Source organism: Scardinius erythrophthalmus, assembly GCF_964197995.2.
Source record: "Scardinius erythrophthalmus genome assembly, chromosome: 11".
NCBI classification, from domain to species: Eukaryota; Metazoa; Chordata; class Actinopteri; order Cypriniformes; family Leuciscidae; genus Scardinius; species Scardinius erythrophthalmus.
The window spans coordinates 30,148,163-30,154,921 of NC_138231.1; positions in this window are offsets into that span (position 1 = coordinate 30,148,163).

Here is a 6,759-nt window from a genome sequence, read left to right on the forward strand (position 1 = left end):
TAAATGGTACATATTAGAACCCTTTTGAAGGTTAGACAGCTTTTGTACCTTTTTTTCTGAGAGTGTGCATCGCTATTTGTGCTCGTTGTGAATACGCAGGCCACAAGAAGTAATTAGGTGGGTTTTTTTATTTTTTATATCACTTTTACTCAGGACATGCTAGCTGGCAACAAAGGAGTCCATTCATCATGCTAAGCTAAGCTAGCGCAGATCCTGTCAAACTTAAACAATGCATGCACTGAGACAAAAATGCATTTGCCCATCTATCTAAATGTAGGAAAGAAGGTGAATAAGCCCTATTTCAAAAAACGGTGGAGTGTTCCTTTAAGATCCTCCTTTAGCTGTACACAGTCCGCCATGTTAATATCCTTGCTATAGCAGTGGAAACACAAGAATTTCTCAGCTACATAATAAACAATCTAAATATTCAGTTTTTTCCAATCCACTGCCCTACTTTCCATTGCTTTTCTTTGTTAACGCGCTAGACGGACGTGTTTGACTGTTGCCCTCGTGTCCCACAATTGCAATGGCCTCAAATCCGTCTAGCGCGTGTTTAGATAGAAAATAATATAAAAGCAGCGCAGTGAAATGCAAAAACGCATTCTTTGGAAACGACCCCATACTGTTTTGTTGTTGTTAGAGTATCTAAGACAGGGTTGCCAGGTTTGAGTAACAAAAACAGCCCAATTGCTATTCAAAACCTACCCAATCACTGTTAAAACTAGCTACTATAGCCCTAGCCCAGTAAAAACTGCATTCCAGGGGGGTAAAAATCGCTTTAACCTGCACGGACTAAAAAAACAACCCATGGCAACAGTGTAAAGTAGCCCACAGTCCTCTTCTGGAAAGGGGGGCAGGGAGCAGCAGCTCATTTTGCATTTAAAGATACACACACGAAAAACTGCCTGTATTTGCTTCCACACAGAACATAAAATCTTTGCCCAAGATGGCAATTTTCATGACATGAAGCCCCGAGGGTGAGAAGGTCCAAATGCGCCCTGCTTTCTTTCTCTCCCTTTGCAGTTTCCTCTGCTACCGGTGCAGTTGATCAATCTTAAACTGACCATGACTGCAGAACAGACCTCAATCAAACATGAAACATGTCTCCGGAAACCTTATTCATTCCTGTGTTGCTGCATATGATGGAGTAGGAAGCATTCTTCTTTCCCAGTAATGTGTTTACCTACTGTCATGAAGACTTCAAACACCATGACACAGGTCACACCTGCCATGTGTCCTGAAGTTTAGGGTTCACCAGAGGTCAAATTTACTTCTGAATGCATGGTGTCCACACAGACACAGGATGCTGCTGTTTTACTCAGTATTATATGTGTTCAAGACCATAAGTGCACCAGGATGCGTTTACATTAGTATACTTATATTATTCATACTTTAGTGCTCTTTACACTTAATCATCATGACACATATTTTTCAGGTTGAAAACATATATTGGGTGATTAAACTTAAAATGCTTCTACTTTGGTTCTTATTTTAATTTAATACTTTTGATTACACATGTTGTAATCATCATCATTTTTAGTACAAACAGTTTTTAATTAATTTAAATTCAGTATTTATTACATCATATTTCTACATTAAAGGCTACACTCTGTACCTTTTGGCCCTCTGGCGGTTAAAAAACAAGACTGCATGCTTGTTGCGGAAGAACATTGTTTTGGTTGTGCTCTGGCTCTGCGTGACTGCGGATGAATATGGATTGCGGCACCTGTGAACCTGTGTCATCTGAGCATGTAAGTGCAATATTTTATGCTGTTGTTTTGATGAATTGCAAACAGAATTTTTAAATTAATGATGTTACAACAGTTATGAAGATTGTCTGTCTGATATGGTCAAACGTTGCAATTTAAGTTACAGGCCTAACTGGTATTTGGGCCAAATTGAGCATAGTTCTAATTTATAGATTATCACTGCCATCCCATCAACCAGTGGGCAACATAATTTCGGAAGTTGCAAAGTTCTTTCTTCCCTATTGTGATGCATATCTGAATGAAACGGCTTTTTAAATAAGAAAAAATGTAGAGCGGGAGTTGCGGGACTTTATTTTGTCCGTGGGGAATTGATTGGATGGTTTTTGGTTTGCATGACTGTGATCTCATGTTAGTGACAGGTTGCCCCATCCTCGGGCAAGTAAACACATTAATTGGAGAAGAGAAGAGAAGAGAAGAGAAGAGAAGAGAAGAGAAGAGAAGAGAAGAGAAGAGAAGAGAAGAGAAGAGAGGAGAGTCACTGCAAGAGGGACGGGACGTTTTTTTAAAAAAAAGATTACTAGGGCACATGGATTTAAAAAAAAAAAAGCATGTTTTTTCACTTTAGACCCCACTGAATAAGGCAAAATGATATGAAAAACAGAGCTTTCCTAGGATCTATGTTCTGTCAGATGTTAACACTTGCACAAGCCTCTTTTTTCAACATCCTTCAAACAGACCTAAACAATGTTTGTGAAACCCTTGGATCACATGCTGCTGTCTAGTCAACAAGAAAATAAACACATTTTCCCTAGACAGGAACTGTGCATACAATTATTTCACCAGATCCGTAAAGGATGCCACTACGCCACAAAGAAGTCCTGCTGAAGATGAGCACCAGGTGTTTGTGGAGGCCTCCTGATGGGTCACTGCGAGATGCTGCTGTTGATTATGACCTTTTAAACTGGATTCCTGAACTTTATAGGACATCCTGCTGTTCAGTTTATGGCCTCATTCACCCGCATGATTTGTGATAACTTTCTCATGAGTGAAGTTACAAGTCCATTGGAACATATGAGACTCTTTAGTCTCTGTATGTTTGATTGAATGGATAGCTATATTTATTTATATTTACATGTATATATACTGTTCAAAAACTTGGGTTCACTATGAGTTTTTAAAATAAATTAATACTTTTATTCAGCAAGGATGCATTGAATTGATGCATTGAATTGACAGCAAAGATCTTACTAATGTTACTGAAAAATTACATTAAAGGGGGGGGTGAAATGCTATTTCATGCATACTGAGTTTTTTACACTGGTAAAGAGTTGGATTCCCATGCTAAACATGGACAAAGTTTCAAAAACTAAGTTGTACGTTTGAAGGAGTATTTTTGGAACAAAGTCGGTTTGTCACAAGTTTCGGAAAGTTTTTTTCGAGTATGGCTCTGTCTTACGTAAGATAGAGCGGAATTTCCTTATATGGGTCCTAAGGGCACTTCTCCGGGAGGACGCGGGCGCGCGCGCAACCGTAGACCAGAGCAAGAGAGCGAAAGCAGTTCGCCATCAAAGCGCCCTGCCCGCCTTTTGGGAAGTCAATGTCACCAAAGAAGTGTGTTTTTGGTTGCCAGGGCAAGACAACCCTGCACAGATTCCCAAAGAACCCAGCGTTAAGGAACCCGTGGATGGAGTTTGCTTTCCTGAGCATAAACGGAGTTGTGTAAGACTGTTGTTCCCTGCATTTCGACGATGATTGTTTTATAAACAAAGCCCAGATCGTCAGATTTGCAGATCGTCTAATGCTTAAGGATCGAGCAGTCGCAAGGTTCGCGGTCGTGCGTTGGAACGGTGAGTAAAACTGTTGAACAAATGTCTCTGTGTGTTGTTAGCTCGGCGGGTAAGCAGAGCTAAGCTTCGCCCACACGGCCCGCCCCCAGCCGCTCGTTTTTTTCCGGAAAGACTCGGTACAGCCAATCTTTCAATTAAAAATATAATAAAACAAAAGACTTTTTGGAGATATGAAGGATGCAATATTACTCTATAGGTACTCAAGATTAACAGGAGATTGAGTGAAAAAGAGCATTTCACCCCCCCTTTAAAGATCATAGAGTCTTTGACCAAGGCCAAATTGATATGGCAAGGTGACTGGGTCAGAGTATCTCTGAAACATCAAGACTTGTGGGTTGTGGGTGGTGAGAATTTGCCAACAGTCGTCCAAGGAGGGACAAACCACAAACCGGCAACAGGGTGTTGGGCCCCAAGGCTCACTGATGCATGATGATGGTTATGGGATGAGTGTAATCTGCTGCATAAGGGCTGCTTAGCTGAAGACCAATCAGAGAGCCTACGATGACCCCTGTCCACTGTCGAAAGAGCCTCAATGGGAACACAAGTGTCCGAACTGGACCTTGGAGCATTGGAAGAAGGTCGCCTGGTCCAATGAGTGACATTTTCTTTGGGGAAGTAATGAAACCAGGATAAACTGTGGGACGGACGATGACAAGCCGGTGAAGGGAGTGTGATGTTCTGGGCAATGTTCTGCTGGGAAACCCTGGGTCCGTCCATTCATGTGGACATAAATTTGACATGTGCCACCTATCTAAACATTGTTGCAGACCAGGTAAACCCCTTCATGAGAATGGTGTTCCCTGGTGGAAGTGGCCTGTTTCAGCAGGATAAAGCACGTTGCCACACTGCACGCATTGTTCAGGAATGGATTGAAGAACATGATGAATAGTTCAGTTCATCTATGTGTGTGTGTGTACGTGTGTGCGTGTGTGAATGTTACTTGATATAACATTCTAACATAACATAACATTTGTTAGTCTAACAAAATTGCATTACATAAGTTTTTTAAATACCCACAAGGCATTTAGAAACTTTATTATGCAGATCGCCAGACAGCCCACAGTTTTGGTTGTCTGACAATGTTTACAGGATGTTTCTTCACCTTAAACACTTGTTTTCCCTGCTAGACAGACATCCAACAACATGTTTACACATTGTGAACTCAAAAAGCATCAGACAAAAGCATTTCCACACGATTAAGAGGTGAGGAATGTTGTTGTGTATAATTGAGGGTCATCATGGTACCTTTTTCTCGCCGTCTTTCTGTGTTTTCCATGGATGCCACTCCTTGATCTTTATGGGCACACTCCCATTAGCCCAGCAGGAGCTGGGACGGAGACGCGGTCCGTGTTTTGATGTGGTTTGGACATAGACAGTTTGCTAGGGCTCCTGAATACCGGAGATGTTTTCCCTAGCCATTTGACTCAGTGCTCTGTCGCATTCTCTCAGCAGTTGTTTGCATCGCAATCATCCCGTGCAACCATGAGGAATTCAAACCTGAGGTGCTTTTAAAAATTCTTTCCCCCCTCCAAGCTCCAAACTAAATTTGAGTGCACCCAGCAAGCACATCCATTATAAAAGGCCTTTGAATGAGTAAAGAACTTTTCAGTTTGAATTGTAAGTCTTACAGATATATAATTATGATTGAGGATATTAACATTAAAATGTTTGCTTTATAGCCCCATTACATTTCTGTCTGGTGAATCTAACATTAGGCTTATTTTACAGATGTTTAACCTATCAAAAAATCAAGAGACCTAGAACTACTGGGCATCTTGGAGAGGTTACGCAGACCAAAAGCAATGTATTACTCCTATTCTTATTTAACCATTATTTATGGTATTGCACATGCATAGCAGCGAGTCTGATTTATGGCTGTGAGTAAAAAGCATATTTTTTACAATTAAAAATATCTGTTTTCTATTGTAATGTTAAAATGTAATTTATTCCTGTGATGGTAAATCTGAATTTTCAGCTTCATTACTCCAGTGTTTAGTGTCACATGATCCTTCAGAAATCACTCTAATGATGATTTGATGCTCAAGAAACATTTCTGATTATTATCAAGGTTGGAAACAGTTGTGCTGCTTCATATTTTTGTGGAAACCTTGACACATTTTTTTTTTCAGGATTCTTTGATGAATAGAAAGTTTATAAGCATTTAACACAACAGTATTTATTTGAAAGCAATATTTTGTCATTATAAATGTCTTTACACTTTTGCTCAAATTAATGCATCCTTGCTGAAAAAAGTATTTATGCATCAATTTATTTTAAAGGGGTGGTATAATACCCTTTTTACAAGATGTAAAATAAGTCTTTGATGTCCCCAGAGTGTGTATGTGAAGTTTTAGCTCAAAATACCTCACAGATATTTGTATTTGGCATGTTAAAAATTTTCAATTTTTGAGGGTGAGCAAAAACGCACCGTTTTGTGTCTGTTCCTTTAAATGCAAATGAGCTGCTGCTCCCGGCACAGTGGGTGGAGCTTCAACAGCTTGCACTCACACACATGCACTGAAAATTTCAAAAACTTTTAGCCTTTTATGTTCAAAACGGATTCAGACAATGATGGGGAGACTCAAGAAGAAGTGACCTGTTGAATGCAACAGGACATTTCTGAATGGTTAGTTGATGAATTTATGTAGCTTATGTGTAGTTATCTTCTAGTCATTGATTAGCATATTCTGTCTTGATCATCTATAAATCGTGTTCCGGGGGCGGGGTTTATGTAAATTTTAGGGTTGGTGATGTCACTAACCCGGGAGGAATGTTTTGTAGCCCATAAAGCCGTTTGTTGTAGTCCTTAAAAAGCGATTTCTTTAAAAGAAAATATCTCCATTTGCTTTAAACTTTGAGCGTTGTAACTTTGCAGATGTTAAAAAATCTTACTGACCTTGGATATTTGAGCAGTAGTTTTTTTTTTTTTTTTTTGTCTATGAAATGAAATCTGGAAATCGAGTTACTGTATATGGGGTAAAAACTATATGTACAATGAATGTACTGATGCAATAATGAAACTAAATAATAATAAATGCTTTATTCATTAATAAGTAATTAAATAATTTAAATAACACTGCATTGTGGGTGGTTGCCATGGCCTTGTTACTGTATATGGAACCCATGAGTCTTTATGGTATTCAAAGCAAGTCTGCTTGTTATTAATAATAAAAAGTAATAAAAAATGTAACAGCACACCTCTC